We start from the raw sequence: 19,835 nt of genomic DNA on the forward strand, positions 1-19,835 counted from the left end.
ATTGTCCTCATATCAAAATTGAGTACATAGGATTCATGCTTCTCCATTCTTCTGAGCTACAGGCACAGAGAGCCTTTAGTAGCTATTTCTAAGCAGTTTCTGAAGTGGTAATATCAATTTGTATTCTCATCAGAATTGTATGAGAGTTCTAGTCACTCTGCATTTTCACCACTATTCAATATTTTCTTTTTCTTTTTAGTAATTCTAGTGAGTGTGGTTTCATTTGGTATTTTCCTCACTACCAATGAGGCTGCACATACTATCCTAGGTTTTGGTCACCTGGATGTTCCCTTCTGTAAGGTCCTTGTTCAAGTATCTTGCCTGTTATTCTATTAGGTTATCTGTCTCATTGGTTGGTAGGAGTTATTTACATATTACGGATAAGTCTTTTATTGGATATACGTTTTGCTAATATTTTCTCCCATTCTATGACTTACCTTTTCATTATTTTAGTTGATGACCAAAAGTTTTAAATTTTAATGTTGTTCAATGTATCAATCCTTTCCTTTATGGTAATACTTCTTGTCCTTACTCCAAAGTTATCATATTTTAGAAGCTTTATTGTTTTTGTCTTTCATATTAACCTCTCAATGTACAGCAAATTGATTTGAGTGTGTTTGTGTGAGGTAGGAATCAAGATACATTTTTCTTCGAGTATCTAACTAACCCAGAACCATTTATTGAAAAGGCTGCCCTCTACTGTTCTGCAGTGCTGACTTTGTCATAAATTAAGTTACCACCTATGTATAGTTCACTTACTGACCTCTATTCTGTTTTGTAAGTCTATTTGTCCTTGCACCAATGCTGCCTTGTCTTAAATACTGTAGCTTGGAAATATCCTCTTGTTTTGATTATTCTTGGCCCTTTGCAATGCTAAAAATGTATTAGAATGACCTTATCAAATTATACACACACACACACAAACATGTTGGAATTTTTATTAGAATTTTATTTAAAAAAAAAGAATTTTATTCTAAGTCTATCAATTTTGAAAGATTGTATATCATTACAATTAATTTATTAACATGGTATATTGCTCCATTTATTTGTCTTCTTTAATTTTTTAAATTATGTCTTCTAGTTTGCTGTGTAGAAGTCTTATACACTTTTTATTAGATTTATTACTAGATGTTTGTTATGTTTTAATGATGATGTAAATGGTAACTTTGTAGCAACCAGAATTATCATAATAAATAAATAAATAAATGGTATCTTATATATATATATATTTTTTTTTTTTTTTTGTAGAGACAGAGTCTCACTGTACCGCCCTCGGGTAGAGTGCCGTGGCGTCACACGGCTCACAGCAACCTCTTAACTCTTGGGCTTACGCGATTCTCTTGCCTCAGCCTCCCGAGCAGCTGGGACTACAGGCGCCCGCCACAACGCCCGGCTATTTTTTGGTTGCAGTTTGGCCGGGGCTGGGTTTGAACCCGCCACCCTCGGCATATGGGGCTGGCGCCCTACTCACTGAGCCACAGGCGCCGCCCCGTATCTTATATTTTTAAAATTTTTCTAATTCATTGCTGGTATATAGAAAAAATTGATTTTTATATTGATGTTAGGTCTCATAGTCCTGATAAACTTACTTTTGGATTTTCTATACATGAAAGTTTTATCATCTGTAAATATTTGCATGTTCATACTTTCCTTTCTAATCCTGTGCTTTTAATTTATTTTTCTTGCTTCAGTGCACAGGCCGGGGCCTCCCAGACAATTTGAATAAAAGTGATTATAGTGGGCATTTTTGTCTCAATATTAAATGGAAGGCATTCAACATTTCCCCACTAGGTTTAATATTTTCTACAGGATTTTTATAGATATTAATTTTATCTTAATTTTATATTAATTTAAGGAATTTTCCTTATATTCTTGGCAAACTTAAGTTTGCTAAGTTTTTTTTTTTGTCAAGGTGTTTTATTAACATCTATTTAAATGATTATATAAATTTTCTCCAATTTTCTGGGAGAATTGATGTAAAATTAGAAAAGTGGTGGGGTTTATTTTTCCTTAAATATTTTGTGTAATTCACCATTAACAAAAGTCTGGAGACTTCTTTGTGGAAAGCTTTTTAATTATAAATTCAATTTATTTACTAGTTATAGAATTGTTAAGATTTTTCTATTTTTTCTGTGCAAGTTTTAGTGATTTGTATTTCTCCAGAGATTCTTTGATTCTATCAAAATTTTAAATTTGTTAGTCTAAAGCAGTTCTTATAATTTTTTTGTTGTATTTTTATCTCTGTGACCTGTACTTTAGTGCCTTCCTTTGTTCCCAATACTCATGTGCCTTCTATTATCCTTTTTCTGGATTGGTCTCAGGAATTTATCATTTTTCTAGGTTTTTTCCAAAAATCAGCTTTTAGCTTTGTTGATCTTCTTTGTTGTAGTTCTGTTTTCTATTTTATTGATTTTTGCTCTCATCTCTAGTATTTCCCACCTTCTACTTTCTTTAAGTTTAATGGGCTCCCTTTTCTAACTTTTTAAGGTAGATTTCTAGTCTTTCTGTTTTATGTATGAATTTAAAGTTATAAATTTCTCTTTAAACACAGTCTTAGCAGAATCTCAAGGATTTCAGATGTAATATTTTCATTATCAGTCAAGTCAAAATATTTTCTAATTTCCATTGTAAATTTATCTTTGACCCATGGATTTTCATCCCTCTCCAAAATATAGTGCCCAAACTTCAATGGGCATAAAAATAACTACCCTATGGCCTTGTCAAAACACAGATATTGGAGCCCCATCTCAAACCAGCTGGGTGATTCAGATGCATGTTGAGTTCCAGGCCCACAGTTTGGTAAGAGAGCCAGATTGATTCACCTGTACTGTCAGTGCTCATCACTGAGCCTAATATAAAGCCATGTTCAAAAAATGAATGAACCAATGGATGAGGGAAGAAAAGACGTGAAGTCAAATAAAGTTTCTTATATCAAAAGAATTGGAATTCTTGAATGCTATAAGTGGAGTCATTGTGGCATCAATTGCTTCCAATTTAACCCTATTCAAAACAGAAATATTTTTCCTTTGTATTCATCTCCCTGCCTACCAGGCTTTCTCCTCACCTGTCCTATTCTGCTGACATGGCCTTAAGTATGGGTTCTTGTCTGTCTATTGGCCCACAGAAAGTGAGAATGGCATAAGAGACGTCCAGACAAGGGCTATTGAGAGGTGGGCAGTGCTCCTTCTCCACGTCCAGCCCCAGCCCACTTCCAGGCCTTGCAGGGAAAATGCCCAAGGTACCCCATTCTAAATAAAAGTATCTTTCCTACCTCTCAGAGCCCTAAGTACCTCTCCTATTCCAGAACTTTTAAGAAACTTCCACTGGATCTTCTTTATCCTGATCCAGACGCCAGACCGGCCCCCTACACTCTGCCTCCTCTGCACTTGTAGCCCGAGTGAGTTGCTCTCAGCAGCTTCTTAGCCATTTCTCCCCACCTCCACACATGCCTCTTTCCAACATCGCAGAAAGACCAGAGCCTGACTTCCCCAGCCAGCTATTGTCTTGGCTCCACAGCAGGGACCATAGCACCTCCACCCAGTCAGCCAGTCTGCAGGCTGTTCCCCGACCTCGCTAGTCACCCTCAGCATTCCCGCCCCTCCCCGCCCCGCCCCAGGGAGGACCCGGCTGGCGGCTGGGAGTCTCCCAGCCTGCTCAGCCTCTCTTCCTCCCTCCTCCCGCGCCCGCCCCTGAGGCAGGGACTGTGCGAATCCAGGAGAGGGGGGACGGACAGGTGGGATAGGGTCCAACTTAGGGCCTTGGACACTCCCTTGAAGCCCTATCCAGACTAGGTGTCTCCAGCATCTTCGGACCAGGATTTGTGTGCGCTGGGGAGGTTCCCAGGTCGGAAGGGTCCCTCCGGCAGGCCAGTAGGGCCCTGGTTTTGCATCAGGACCCCCTTCAGATGCTCTGAGCCACCCTCCTCAACCCGGATCTAAAACCCCGGACACAGCTATCAGGCCAGCCTCTCTCTCCACCCCACCCCCTCTTTCTGGCGTCCATCCCCTCCCCAACACCACCTCTACTGTTGCCTCTGGCTGTGAACCTGCACCTCTTTCCCATCCCCATCCAGGCCTGGGAAGCAGGGTGAGCCTGGATGAGAGCCCCCTCAACCTGGGGCTCTCCCAGGCCATGGCCCGTGTGCTCCCAGGGAGGAGCCTCGGCCCCTGAGCATCTGTTAGAGACTTGGCAGAGGCCCCGTGGGGACCGTGTCTTCTGAGGACAAAAGGCAGCGGCCAGCAGGCAAACAGGGGAAGGAGCCGGGTGGGGGGACCGGCAGCCAGGTGGGCAGACAGGTAGCAGGGGCCAGTGCTGTTCCTTCTCCCAGCCTGGCCGTGGCATGAAGATGGGGGTGGGAGTATGTACTGGGGGAAACACCTGCTGGGATTTCCAGCTGCCAGCTACCTGGGCGCCCCAAGGCTATGTGCTGCCCACCTGGTGTTTCCCAACACCCCCAGCCCTGCCCAGTGCACCCCTCCGGTGCCTGCTTTTCCTGATGCCTGTGATTTAGACAAGCCGGTCTGTATCCACGGCAACAGAAGCGGGAGTGACACTGGCCTCCAGATCACTGAGAGTCCCACAATGTGGTCCGGGTTGTGATTTATCCTGGGTGAGGCAGATTGAGCCCCCATCCTGGATTCCAAGACATCCCTGCTGAGAGAGCCCAGGTAAGCAGTCTGCATCTCTCCACCAGAGATGGTGGGGGGGGGGCCCGCTGGGACGTCTCTTCTGTCTCCCCACACATATTTCAACATTTCCATCGCTGACATGCTCGGTCTCTCTCTCACTGTTAGTGTCTCTCTCTCTCTCTCTCTCTCTCTCTCTCTGTCTCTCTCTCTCTCCTCTCTTCCATCACAAGAGCTAGTTGGGTACCCAAGCCTGGAGACGCCTCATCTTTTCCTATCTTCCCCAGTCCCAAATGTCTCATGAGAAAGGAAACCACCTGTTTCCCCACACAGGGTCTGCTTTTATCATTATGATTGTGTTTGGGCAAGAGGATGTGTTAATATTGCCTCATGTGCTAGTTGTGGAAGGGATGTCTGGGAGCATTGTCGTGTTCCCTGGGCAGGTTCAGCTTCCTGCGGCTGCCTCCTCTCCCTTTCCCTCCTCCTCCACTCTTCTCCAGGATCCTTCCTTGACTGCTTGCAAGGTGTGTGTGTGTGTGTGTGTGTGTATGTGTGTGTGTGCGCGCGCGCGCGCGTGTGTGCGCGCTCGTAGGCAAACAGGCGCAGGCACCTGGGTAGCAAGCAAGTGGGTAGACATAACACAGAAGCTGCTCCCACCCCAGACCACCCTCCCATTCCTTCTTCCTTCCTTCCTTCCTTCCTTCCTTCCTTCCTTCCTTCCTTCCTTCCTTCCTTCCTTCCTTCCTTCCTTCCTTCCTTCCTCCCTCCCTCCCTCCCTCCCTCCCTCCCTCCCTCTATCTCTCCCCACAGGTAACACAGACTTTTGCTCACTAACCACTGAAGATATTGCTGTGCTTCCCAATGAGGGGGAGGAAGCTGCTGTAGGGCTAAAGGAAGGTGAGGTGGGGGTGGGGCACACTTCCAGGCCCTAGGCTGCCTCATGGCTCTGCAGGGGCAAAGGCCAACCTGCGGGAGCCAGGTACAAGATGGTCATCCTCACAGTGTGGGCCCCAGACTCCACCACAGGGCTGTCTATCTGTTTCAGATGCCCATATCTGTGACTTCCAGATCTTAGGACTTTATGCATAGTGACCAGAGATCCTTATTTCTGGAGGGGCAAGAAAACCTGGTACACAGAGAACATGGATTTTCCCAGGGACACTTTTCCCAATTACTAGCTCTGCTACATTAATGGAAGCATGCCACTTATTGGACCTCAGTTTTCCCATCTGTCAGACTGGTAACCCTTCCTTCATGGGTGTGTGTAGAGATTAAATGAGTTGATGCATGTAATAAAAGATGCACACTGAGGTGGCATTGAAGCAATCAGCAAAGCTCATGGTCAGTATTATTGTTGATTACTCATGATTAATACTGTTATTGATTATTTGTGGGAGGGACTGGTCCCTCTTTTGGTGGGCAAATGGTGGGGGCCGGGAGTGAATGGGAGGCAGGGGCAGCTCTATGTTGTTACTTCCTGCTTGCAGGATATGAGAAGTAGTGGGTATGAGCAGAGCCACCCATCCTCACCCTACTCCAGGCTTCTTTCTCTGCACATGCCCTTGGTTGTGCACACAAGCAGACACACACACACACGCATACACACAGAGGCCTGAATCCCCATGAGCCAAGCAGAGGCCTAGCTTATAGCCTACAGCATTCCAGGCCCTGGTAAATGTATGCAACTCCCTGTTGAGGGGATACTTGGCAAGAGTTTGGACTGTGGTCAGTGATTGGCAGGGCCTGGAGACAAGGCTGAAGCTACTGAGATCACTGGGCTTCGGATGCAGCTGAGGTGTGGCCCATGCAGCAGCCAGACCTGTGGGGGACGGGTCCCAGGGGGTTGCTCACCTAGACCCTGGGGTAGGGGAAGAATGGAGTCTGCTGGCTGGTTTTTAAACATAGAGATGTGTGGCCAGGGGAAGCGGGGAGGAGGGGAAAGCCTGAGGTCCAGAAGACCTCTCTGTAGGGGCATAGGGGCAGAAGGGATGGGGCTTTGCAGCATAGAGTAGACTTTTCTGAAGAAGCATTTAGTGTGGAAGAGAGAGGACCCAGCCTATGGTCTAGAGGCATCTGGGCCCAAGCATGGGTATATATGTGCTACTGAAAATGTGTGAGTGTGCAGTCTATGTGTGTTTCTGTTGATGGACACTGTGGATATGTATGAGTCTGCATGTGAGTAGGTCAAGTAATGGCATGTGAGTGAGTTTATGGGTGGCTTCTGTATGTACAGGGAGGTGGCTAGGACTTTGCATGTCTGTCTGGGTAAGAAAATGTGCATGTTTGATTCTAAGCCTGAAGGTGGATGTTTTCTCTGAATGAACAGGCCTGTTGAATGCCTGATTGTATGTTTGTGTATCAATTTGTCTTTAAGTGTACATGTCTAGTTGTATGTGTATGAGTGTGCGGGTTTCAGAATGCCTAGGTATGCACATCCAAGTAGGCGAATACCTAGTTGTATCTGATTGTGTATATTGGTATATGCCACATATGTATATGAATGTGGGTGCATCTAAATGGTATGTTTGTGAGTATAAAGACATATATTTGTGCATGTCCATGTGTGTATGGGTGTATGTGTGTGTGAACATGATTTTGTATGGGTATATATGTCCTATATTTGTGTGAGCAGGCCTATGAATTTGTGTGAATGTTTATGTGGACTCCCCAGCATTTTTGATTTGTATGTATATATGTCTGTATGTGTATGTTTGAGTATATACTGTGTATAGATAAACCTATATGTCCACATCCAATTAGGGAAATGTTGGTGTGGGTGGGCACACTAACATAAGGACATATGAATTCTCCTTATATAAGGAGAACTAATTGTGTGAGTAAGGATGAATGTATGAATAAAAATTTATTTTGTAGGTGTGCACATTTAATTATGTGTGCACATTTGATTATGTATATGAGTATGGCTGTGGGGGATGTATGCTTGTATGCACACACAAGTGTGTGCATAGTAAATTAATGCATTTGTATATAAGTCTAATTGTGTTTATGCATGCACTGTTATGCGTAAGTGCATGTGTGACCGTAGCATGCAGGGATAACTACATTTCATAATACTTGGGTGCACGTCTCATTGTGGGTTTTGTTTGAATTTTTGAGTGTGAGTGCAAATGGTTGTTTGAATATGCTTGTGAGTGAATCTGAGTATATATGTAGGTTGTATATGCTAGTATGTGTACACATTTGACCATGTGTGTTCCACTAAATATGTCTTTCATATATACATACATGTGTGTTCATGCATATTTAATTGTGTATATATGCCTATCTGAATGTACAGGTGTGTGAATGTACCAGTTTATACAGTTTTAATTATTGGCATGTGTTTGTGCTTATCCATCTTTTTTCTGAAACATATGTTGTAGATCGATGTAAGTAAATGTATGTGCATGCCACTCTCAACCTCTAAGTGTGTTTGAGTGTATGTGTATATATATGAAGATGTCTTTGCATGTATATGTCTGTGATGAGTATGGATCAATTCATGTGTAGATGTACTTTTATGTGTGAGTATGTGACATATTTCTATATGTGCATGCATTTCTACATGTGCATTCACCTTTGTGTCCAAGTCCCTCTATGGGAAAGTAAGTGCAAATGATTCTTTTTTGGTTTGCATAGCTTCTCATATGAATGTGTGAGACTGTACATGGTATAAATATCTGTGATAGTGTGAGTGTATTTTGTGAGTACATTTCTGTTTCCATGTCTGATTGTGTGCATATGGGAATGAATTAATGGACAAGTCTATGTCCATTAATATGCTACACGCCCAGTTGTGCATATAAGTCTGTATGTTAGAATATCTGCATATCTATATATCATCTTATGCATAAGCACATGCATATCAGGGTGTTTATGTGTGTGAGTATGCTTACACAAATGTGTGATTGTGTATAAATATACTTATTTTGTTCTGTCTGGGGATGCATGTATACATTTGGGATCTTGCCTTTCTGTGTCCATATTTGTTCATTGTCTTTTTAGGTATAATACAGAGTCTGCCTGTCTGTGGCCATGTACACATAAAAGTGTGCCTGTTGTATCCCTGTGTGTATAAGTGGATGTGTGTCATTCATGGGCATTATGTCATATGAATATATTTCATGTATGTATGCCTGTATTTAAGAGTAAGTGGATGTACACATGTGTGACCAAGTACAGGGCAAGTGTGCCTGTGTATAGAGATGAGTGTAAGTATTTGTGCATATGCCTATCTGATGGTGGGTGTAAGAGAAAGAGATACTTGGCCTTGGGCTTATGTGGATAGATGTTATTACTGAAGGGGTGATAAGAGAGGGTACTTACAAGTTTGTATGATTCTTTGTGTACCTCAGCATGTAGTTACGTGCCTGAGAGTCAGTAGTGCCCTACTGGACCTAGTATGTCTATAACTGTGCAAATACCCTACAGATTGGCAAGCTGTGACACCTTAGCAGTCAATAATCTTCTTTCTGAGGCCTCTCTGCTGCGCTTTTTTGGGAGTCTCAGGATAATTCCTATCATCATTCATACCCAAGAATTAGGAACCAATCATGGCTGGTGTCCTACTGTGGGAAAGGGACCTGTGAGCTGCTTAGAAAAAGATTCCTTGAAACAAAAGGCCTCTCTTCTCATCTATCCACCATTAAATGCTAGGGCAGAATGATATTCTATGGTTTCTAAAGTTGATAAATGGTTTTCACTGAGAACACCCAAATTATACCATCTAGACAGAAACCTAAATGTGAATGTGTATATATAAGTCAAAGTATCTTGGGGTGGGGGGACAGAGAGAGGTATGTTATATCTAGTGAGAGAGAGATGTGGATCATATGTAAGACAGGGCATCAGTGTTTCTGGATAGGGTGTGCATATGAGACATTTGGGTATATTTGGGAGGAGAGGGGTGAATGTGAGTATATGTTTGGATGGAGGATGGTATGAGTGAGAGTTGGGAAATATGAGTGAGGATATGTATATTTGAAGGGTGTGTGAGTATATCTAGTATATCTAGATGTTAGAGAGAGTGTGGAGGCTATGTGGGTGGCAAATCTATTTGATAGTGTGGATGTATCTGTGTCATGTGTGTAAGAGAATGTGGTTGTTTTCTGGGTAGAGTACGTATATGAGGGAGGATGAGGGGATTTAAGTATAGATATGTCTGGATGGTGTCTAAGTGGGTGAGAGCTCAAGTGTATCTAGGCAATGGAAGTGTGTGATAGAGTGTATCATGATGGTGTGTGTAAGAGAGAAAAATTGTGCACATCTGGGTGAGAGTGAGGGAGTATGTGAGTGTGTATATAATTGGGCATGTCTATAGATGGTATGCAGGGATATATCTGGGTGAGCTGTGTATGGGTATTGCATGTGAGAGTATAGGTGTATCTGCATTTTGTGTGTGGAGTGTGGATAGGCCAATAGTGATTAAGAGAGAGAAGAGGGTCTGGATTGTATGTATGTGTGTGTGCAAGAGAGAGTGGGGGTGTTTCTGAGTGTGGTAGGGGTGTAAACATAGATGTCTTCAGAGAGAGGAAATGTGTAGGTGGACAGAGTGTGAGAGTTTGGGTTTAACTGGGTTGTAGGTGGACAGAGTGTGACAGTTGGGGTTTAACTGGGTTGGGGGGGTGCATGTGTCTTAGGATAATTAATAGGTGTGTGTGTGAGGTGTGGGTGTATCCAGACGGTGTGTGAAAAAGAAAGTATGTAGATACAGTTTTGCTGTGTGTGAGAAAATGTGTAGATGTATTAGGGTGGAGTGGGTTTAAATGTGGGTTTATCCTAATGGAGGGCAGGTGAGAGCACAGGCATATTTGGGTGACAGAATGTGTAGTAAGGTATATCCTGATGGTGGTGTGTAGTGAGAACTTTCATTGTGTATCTGGGTGGAGAATATGGGTGTATATGTACTTGGGTGTGTATGTGAGTGTGTGTATAACTGGATGGGGTGTATGAGAGGGAGAGTTTGGGAGCACATATGTGTGGGAAGTGCATGTATGGAGTGTGGGTGGTGTGGAGGGACCATCTGGGTGGTGTGGAGGGAACGAAGACATGGGTGTACGTGGGGAGTGACACATGTGGAGAGGTGCACCTGGATACCATGTTTGAGAGTTGGATATGTCCAAGTGGGATGTTTGTGTGAATTTGGTTGTACCTAGATGGTGTGTGTGGCTTTGAGTGGATCTCAACAGTCTATATACAGCCTCAGATAAATCTGGGCGGTGATGTATGTTTGAGAGACTGGATGTATCTGAGTGGGGCTGTGTGAGGGGGGTGTATGCACGTGTGCTCTTGTGCACACGTATATTTATCTGAGAGAGAAAGAGGGACAGAGCACAAGAAAGTGGAAGTATACATCTGGATAGTATTTGTGTAAGTGTGGGTTCTCTGGATTATGTGGAGGTGGGTACATGAATGATGTGTTTCTGTGTGGATGCATTTGGGTTGGAAATTTTTGACTGTGAGTATCTGTGTGGGGTATGTGTAAGTGTAGTGCCTTTGGGAGGTGTGTGTGTCATCTTGGATGTCTCTTGATACTGTATATGCACACCTATATCTGGCAGTGTAGTGACTGTGTGAGTATGAGTGTCACCTGTGTTGCTGGTACATCTGCATATATGAGCATGCTTCTCTCTGTCTGTATATGTGTGTGTGCATGACAATGTGTTTTTTATCTTTCCATGTAAACACATTTGCAGTGGTCAGTAAGCATTAATAAATGTGTATGTGTGAGTCTCTGTCATGAGTGTCTGTAAATGTCAGAAGGTTGGTATGTAGGTTTACGTGTGATGATGCAGCTGGATATGGATGTAGGTAAAGGGTGTGTATTTCTGTGTTGTGTGAGTGTATGTGTAAGTGTGAATGGGTATGTGAATCTGAGGGTGTCTCTCTATTTATAAGACTTGATGGCTATGAGTCTGTGTTGCTCTACATGCCTGTTTACCTCTTTGAGTGTTTAGCAATAAGCCTGAAAGTGCCTATATATGTGAGCATGTATGTACTATGTGTATATGTGTGTGTGCCAGGGCTGATTTTTGAGAATGGCTTTGTACAAGATAGCAAATTTTAATCTCTTAGTGTAAGACTGGTGGGGAGGGCATGGATCTGTAGGATGTGAGGAGGAGTTGACCTGTGTATGAATCTCAATTCTTATGTCTATGCATATAAGACTGTGTCTGTAAGTGTGTAGTTTTATGAAATTTGGTTTTTACATATGTTTGCATGTATGTATATCTCCAAGTGCCCATGTGAATGATAACTGTGTCTCTGCCTAAGTCTATATTTCTCTGGAAAGACAGTTATATCTTGTGTGTGTGGGTGTGTTCATGTATCTTTAAGGATCTGCTAGTGAATGGGTACCCACACACATCTATCTGTTTTTGTGTAGCTGAGGATGGGTGTGTGTGTGTGTATGTGTGAGTATATATGTGTATGAGCACTTAATTGTGCTTGTCAATTGGTATAAATCTGAATGTGAGTGCATATTTTAATCTCCATGTACATATGTTCCCATGTGCACATATCTACCTGTGTGTTCTAGTGTTTCTATCCAACATGACTAGATGTGAGTGTATTAGAGTATTCACAACATGGCACACAGAGGAAGTGAAATATTGTGTAGCACTCTGGGGTAAACTGAAGAGGATTTAGGGGTACTGGGGTCTAATGAAAAGAAATTTCTTACATATTCTTCATAGTATACAATTGTGGGAAAAAAAACAAAAAAAGCAAAGATTTAGGGGAGATATTAAATATTGAATTTGTATACAATTTTCAAATGAAATATTTTGGAATTTTTTCATGACTTGATCTCACATCTAGGAACATGTCTTAGTCTGTTTTGTGTTGCTGTAGCAGAATACTTGAGACTGGGTAATCTGTATAGAACAGAGATTTACTTCTTCACAGTTTTGGAGTCCAAGGTTGAGGGCAAGGGCCTTCTTGCTGTGTCATCCCATGATGGAAGAGGGAGAGAGAGAGGGACAGAGGAACAGAGAGAGAGAGAGAGGGAGTTGGGGGGAAGGGACTGAACTCATCCTTTTACTGGGAACTCACTCCCAAGATAACTCACCCATTCCTGTGATAAGGGCATGTATGAGGGCACCTCATAAAGGTCCCACCTCTCAACACTGCTGCATTGGGTATAAATTTCCAACATACAAACTTTGGGGGACACATTCTAAGCAGAACATAACTTTTTAATTCAATGACTTCAATTTGCAGTGATCAACGTTTATACTTACTTCTGAGCCTTTGGTCATGATTTATTTTATGGCCATTTGATTCATTTATGGTCATTTTAATCTTGATTTGGTAACTTCGTTAGTGCTCAGCATACATGTTCTACATCAAATTATTGTGTTTCTTGGTGAAAATTCAAATAAAGTAAATGAAGCAAATAACAATTGGTAGTTTTAACACCAATATAAACTTCTGTTGTAGACTGCCTCTTCTAGATCTTGGAAGGCATGTTGTTGAAGGTAAGATCCATTCCATGGAGATTGTTGGTTTCTCTGAAGCATCAGGTAGTTTTTAGTATTGAATGTGGCAGGTGCTTTCATACCATACCAACTTTTCTTATGAAATAGAACAGCTGCTTCTTTGTACCTCCCTTTTATAACTCACTAGTTATTGCCATGGCCAGGTTTTATGCTTGAAATAGCTACATAATCTCCTCTATCTCTTAGTAGACATCATCAACAGGAAACTGCTTACATAAACAGGTGGCAGCAAATGGGCAAAGAGTATATATATTTTGTACTAACTAAAACTCTTTCTCACCAATAATTAGAATTTGTAAAGTTCACAGTGTTTGAATTTTGTACTTCAAAGGGATGATTCTTCTTTTAATCTAACACCTCTTTTTTCTTTGAATCAATGTGATGTTGAAATGTAACAAATGCTCATGAATTTTCAGTGCAACAAAAAATTTTCATTTTAAGTATCTTAGAGTAATGAAGCTTTCTCTCTAAGTGGACATAAACATTGCTCTGCTCATCCTAATAAATCTTCTTTAGTATTCAAATTGTAATACCGAGTAAACATCAGCCAGGGAACCATATTTGACCTCCCTTATCCTGCCTTAAAGTTTTGCTTCAAATCCATAAACCTGGCATTATACGCCAACATATTTTTGAGTGTTATTTAAATTTTTGATGTAATCTTATTCATGTCCTCAAAAAGCCATTTGTTGAAACTAGCCAGCATCAGATCTGCAAAGTAAGAATCATTTGCAAAGAAAAGCTGAAATGGGTCTGGTGTGGTGGCTCACACTTATGATCTTAGCACTCTGGGCGGCCGAGGTTAGCAGATCCCTTGAGCTTAGGAGTTTGAGACCAGCCTGAGCAAGAGCAAGACCCCATCTCTAATAAAAAATAGAAAAATTAGCTAGGTGTTGTGTCAGGCACCTGTACTACCAGCTACTCCGGAGGCTGAGGCAAGAGGATTGCTCATGCCCAGGAGTTTGAGGTTGCTATGAGCTAGGCTGATGCCATGGCACTCTAGCCCAGGCAACAGAGTGAAACTCTGTCTCAAAAACAAACAAACAAACAAAATGCTGGATTTTTTTATTACATTAATTTTTTCTTTTTGAGACAAAGTCTCACTATGTCACCCTCAGTAGAGTGCTGTGACGTCATACATAGCTCACAGCAACCTCCAACTCCTGGGCTCAAGCGATTCTCTTGCCTCAGACTCCCAAGTAGCTGGGACTACAGGCACCCGCCACAACACCTAGCTATTTTTTGTTGTAGTTGTCATTATTGGTTAGCTGGCCCAGGCTGGGTTAAAACCTGCCAACTTTGGTGTATGTGGATGGCACCATAACCACTGTGCTATGGGCACCAAACCTTTAGTACATTAATTTTTAATAAAATCTCTACACATTTCAGTTTAAAACAGCAGAGAAAGGTGTACTGATCCCATTTTTTCACAGAAAGCTAAACGGTGAGTAGGGAATGTCTTAGATTTAATTAAATTCATCTAGCATCATTTACTGTGGAAATCAGACCTATAGGCAGACTTTTACAGGTAAAGGTTTCTTGGTAAATGAATCTTGGAATTTTCGGAACAAAACTTCCTGACCTCACAAGGGCAGCATCAGTCTGCAGATTTATGCATAGTTTCTACAATGTTTCAAAATATTCCCATATCACTTTGAATATTTCCACCTTTGCCAGGATCCCGCCCTGGGAGGCATGGTCCTTTAAGGTCTTTGGAGCTGGTGGTGCTCGAATGAAGAAAAATAAAGTTAAAAGTAGTGAGTGATAAAGAGACAGGACAGGCAGAATAGAATTTTCAAAGGTGAGAAACACAGGGGGCTATCTCTAATTTATGGGGTTCTAACGAATGGCTCTGTTTGTTCCACTCAGCTTTTATTGGAGGCTATTTGCTCATTTAGTCTGGAGGAAGGGAACAAAAATGTCAGCAGTCTCTCTGAGTAAGCATGTCAGTTCTTATTCTATCTGTACTCATTAACTTTAAGAGTCCGAGCAGCCTTGAGAAATCTGAAACCTGCGCCTTGTGTGGGGGCAGCCTCCTCTCTGTGGTCACACACACAGATTCCTGGGGGGAGATTAATCCCCACTAGTTCACTGTGGAGTAGACGCCACAGTTCAGTCTTCTCTGAAGAATTGGTGGAACAGAAGAACTTTCCTGTGATCTCCATCCAGAGGCATCTTCCTCTGTGATAAGGAGGTATAAGCCCTCTGCCCTCCTGCCCGTATTTCAGCGCTGGAGTTGTTACCTTGATCTCTGCTATGACCATAATACAAATCTCCACAATGAGTATTTGCTTTGACTGTTGACTGGGCAGAGGAAGATCTAGTTAATGTTCATTCCTAGGCCTTGCACGCAGCTCCCTCTACAATCATTCTTTCTTCAGAGTGTTTACAGACCCAGCAGAGTGTTTGCAAGCTGTATCCCTTACAGGCCACGCTTCTAGAACTGCTCAGATAAGGAATGTAGCAGCTGGTTTAAAAGTAAACTAGCTATGGCTTGGCGCCCATAGCACAGTGGTTACGGCGCCACCCACATGCACAGAGAAGGGTGGGTTCGAACCCAGCCCAGGCCAGCTAAACAACAATGATGACAGCCAACAAAAAAATAGCTGGGCATTGTAGTGGGTGCCTGAATTCCCAGCTACTTGGGAGGCTGAGGGAAGAGAATCGCTTAAGCCCAAGAGTTGGAGGTTGCTGTGAGCTATGACACCATGGTACTCTACTGAGGGTGACATAGTGAGACTCTGTCTCAAAAAACAAAAGTAAACTAGCTAAACTGTTTTTGTTCCACCTTGCTCAGCTTATTTCTATGCTTTTCCGCCTTTCCTGTTTTTTTTTTCCCCTCACCCAAGAATGGTGTCTTCGGTCCCCATTCTAACTGCACACCTTAGTTTATTTTGGTGCTTCTTGCATTTCTCTTTGAGTCTCTAACAAGTACTATAAACTTGGCACAGTTAGTCAACATTAATAGATGCATAAATATAAAATGACAACCTTTCTGATTCGACAGTCTTCTAAGTTATTGTCATCTCAGTGTTCTGTGACTGTTCATCACTGTGTCTCCTAATAGCAATAACTGAAATTGGCCCCTTTCCTAGTCCCTTTATGTCATTGCAAATTGCAAACGATTTGCCTGCAGACTGCTAATATGTGAGATTCTATTCGCTAGGGTGGCATCTTTTTTTTTTTTTATTGTTGGGGAATCATTCAGGGTACAATAAGCCAGGTTACATTGATTGCAACTGTTAGGCAAAGTCCCTCTTGCAATCATGTCTTGCTCCCATAAAGTGTGACACACACCAAAGCCCAACCCCCCTCCCTCCGTCCCTCTTTCTGCTTTTCCTCCCCCCCATAACCTTAATTGTCATTAATTGTCCTCATATCAAAATTGAGTACATAGGATTCATGCTTCTCCATTCTTGTGATGCTTTACTAAGAATAATGTCTTCCACTTCCATCCAGGTTAATACGAAGGATGTAAAGTCTCCATTTTTTTTAATGGCTGAACAGTATTCCATGGTATACATATACCACAGCTTGTTAATCCATTCCTGGGTTGGTGGGCATTTAGGCTGTTTCCACATTTTGGCGATTGTAAATTGAGCTGCAATAAACAGTCTAGTACAAGTGTCCTTATGATAAAAGGATTTTTTTCCTTCTGGGTAGATGCCCAGTAATGGGATTGCAGGATCAAATGGGAGGTCTAGCTTGAGTGCTTTGAGGTTTCTCCATACTTCCTTCCAGAAAGGAGTTTGCAGTACTAGTTTGCAGCCCCACCAGCAGTGTAAAAGTGTTCCCTTCTCTCCACATCCACGCCAGCATCTGCAGTTTTGAGATTTTGTGATGTGGGCCATTCTCACTGGGGTTAGATGATATCTCAGGGTGGTTTTGATTTGCATTTCTGTAATATATAGAGATGATGAACATTTTTTCATGTGTTTGTTAGCCATTCGTCTGTCATCTTTAGAGAAGGTTCTATTCATGTCTCTTGCCCATTGATATATGGGATTGTTGGCTTTTTTCATGTGGATTAATTTGAGTTCTCTATAGATCCTAGTTATCAAGCTTTTGTCTGATTGAAAATATGCAAATATCCTTTCCCATTGTGTAGGTAGTCTCTTTGCTTTTGTTATTGTCTCCTTAGCTGTACAGAAGCTTTTCAGTTTAATGAAGTCCAATTTGTTTATTTTTGTTGCTGTTGCAATTGCCATGGCAGTCTTCTTCATGAAGTCTTTCCCCAGGCCAATATCTTCTAGTGCTTTTCCTATGCTTTCTTTGAGGGTTTTTATTGTTTCATGCCTTAAATTTAAGTCCTTTATCCATTTTGAATCAATTTTTGTGAGTGGGGAAAGGTGTGGGTCCAGTTTCAGTCTTTTACATGTAGACATCCAGTTCTCCCAACACCATTTATTGAATAGGGAGTCTTTCCCCTAAGGTATGTTCTTGTTTGGTTTATCGAAGATTAGGTGATTGTAAGATGTTAGTTTCATTTCTTGGTGTTCAATTCGATTCCAAGTGTCTATGTCTCTGTTTTTGTGCCAGTACCATGCTGTCTTGACCACTATGGCTTTGTAGTACGGACTAAAATCTGGTATGCTGATGCCCCCAGCTTTGCTTTTATTACTAAGAACTGCCTTAGCTATACGGGGTTTTTTCTGGTTCCATACAAAACGCAGAATCATTTTCTCCAAATCTTGAAAGTACGATGTTGGTATTTTGATAGGAATGACGTTGAATAAGTAGATTGCTTTGGGAAGTATAGACATTTTAACAATGTTGATTCTTCCTATCCATGAGAATGGTATGTTCTTCCATTTGTTAATATCCTCCGCTATTTCCTTTCTGAGCATTTCATAGTTTTCTTTGTAGAGGTCCTTCACCTCCTTCGTTAGGTATATTCCTAGGTATTTCATTTTCTTTGAAACTATGGTGAAGGGAGTTGTGTCCTTAATTAGCTTCTCATCTTGACTGTTATTGGTGTATACAAAGGCTACTGACTTGTGGACATTGATTTTATATCCTGAAACATTACTGTATTTTTTGATGACTTGTAGGAGTCTTGTGGTTGAGTCTTTGGGGTTCTCTAAGTATAAGATCATGTCGTCAGCAAAGAGGGAGAGTTTGACCTCCTCTGCTCCCATTTGGATTCCCTTTATTTCCTTGTCTTGCCTAATTGTATTGGCTAGAACTTCCAGCACTATGTTGAATAGTAAAGGTGACAGAGGACAACCTTGTCTGGTTCCAGTTCTAAGAGGAAAAGCTTTCAGTTTTACTCCATTCAGTAAAATACTAGCTGTGGGTTTATCATAGATAGCTTCAATCAGTTTTAGAAATGTGCCACCTATGCCTATACTCTTCAGTGTTCTAATTAGAAAAGGATGCTGGAGTTTATCAAATGCTTTCTCTGCATCTATTGAGAGGATCATGTGGTCTTTCTTTTTGCCTCTGTTAATATGGTGGATAACGTTTATGGACTTGCGTGTGTTAAACCAGCCTTGCATCCCTGGGATGAAGCCTACTTGATCATGATGAATGACTTTTTTGATAATAAGCTGTAATCTATTGGCTAGGATTTTGTTGAGAATTTTTGCATCTATATTCATGAGTGAGATTGGTCTGAAATTCTCCTTTTTGTTTGGGTCTTTTCCTGGTCTTGGTATCAGGGTGATGTTTGCTTCATAGAATGTGTTGGGGAGGATTCCTTCTTCCTCAATTTTTTGGAATAATTTCTGCAGTAGAGGAATAAGCTCTTCCTTGAAGGTTTGATAGAATTCTGGTGTGAAGCCATCTGGACCATGGCATTTTTTGGTTGGAAGCTTTTTTATTGTTTCTTTGATCTCAGTGCTTGAAATTGGTCTGTTCAGGAGCTCTATTTCTTCCTGGCTGAGTCTAGGGAGAGGGTGTAATTCCAAATATTGATCCATTTCCTTCACCTTGTCAAATTTCTGGGCATAGAGTTTCTGGTTGTATTCAGAGATGATCTCTTGTATTTCTGTGGGATCAGTTGTTATTTCCCCCTTTATCATTTCTGATTGAGGTTACTAGAGATTTTACTTTTCTATTGCTCGTTAGTGTGGCCAATGGTTTATCTATTTTATTTAGTTTTTCAAAAAACCAACTCCTTGTTTCATTAATTTTCTGAATGATTGTTTTGTTTTCAATTTCATTGATCTCTGATTTGATTTTGAATATTTCTTTTCTTCTACTGAGTTTAGGCTTAGATTGTTCTTCTTTTTCCAAATCCATAAAATGGCTTGTGAGATTGTTGATGCGCTCTTTTTCTGTGTTTTAAATGTAGGCATCTAAAGCAATGAATTTTCCTCTCAAAACTGCTTTTGCAGTATCCCACAGGTTTTGGTAGCTTGTATCTTCATTGTTGTTATGCTCAAGGAAGTTAATGATTTCCTGTTTATTTCTTCCTTCACCCATCTGTTATTCAACAGAAGATTGTTTAATTTCCATGCCTTTGTGTGGGGTCGAGCGTTTTTGTTAGAGTTGAGTTCCACCTTTAGTGCCTTATGGTCTGAGAAGATACAAGGTAAAATTTCAATTCTTTTGATTCTGTTGATATTTGTTTTGTGTCCCAGGATATGATCAATTTTGGAGAATGTTCCATGGGGTGATGAGAAGAATGTATATTCTTTATCTTTGGGATGGAGTGTTCTATATGTGTCTATCAAGCACAATTGTTCTAGGGTCTCATTTAAATCTCTTA

At 41.5% G+C, this 19,835-nt stretch overlaps 1 protein-coding gene across 2 annotated transcripts in view; it reads left to right on the plus strand.

Moving 5' to 3' along the window:
• Positions 1 to 3,984: 3,984 nt before the first annotated feature.
• The window catches only part of GPR173 (G protein-coupled receptor 173), a 29,483-nt gene continuing 13,632 nt past the window's right edge, over positions 3,985 to 19,835 (plus strand). For both annotated transcript variants that reach the window (XM_053580189.1, XM_053580190.1), the window contains exon 1: positions 3,985 to 4,667. The gene's annotated coding sequence lies outside the window, so the exon portion shown is untranslated. The remainder of the gene's footprint in view (positions 4,668 to 19,835) is intronic.

This window comes from Nycticebus coucang, chromosome X (assembly GCF_027406575.1).
Source record: "Nycticebus coucang isolate mNycCou1 chromosome X, mNycCou1.pri, whole genome shotgun sequence".
In the NCBI taxonomy this organism is placed as follows: Eukaryota; Metazoa; Chordata; class Mammalia; order Primates; family Lorisidae; genus Nycticebus; species Nycticebus coucang.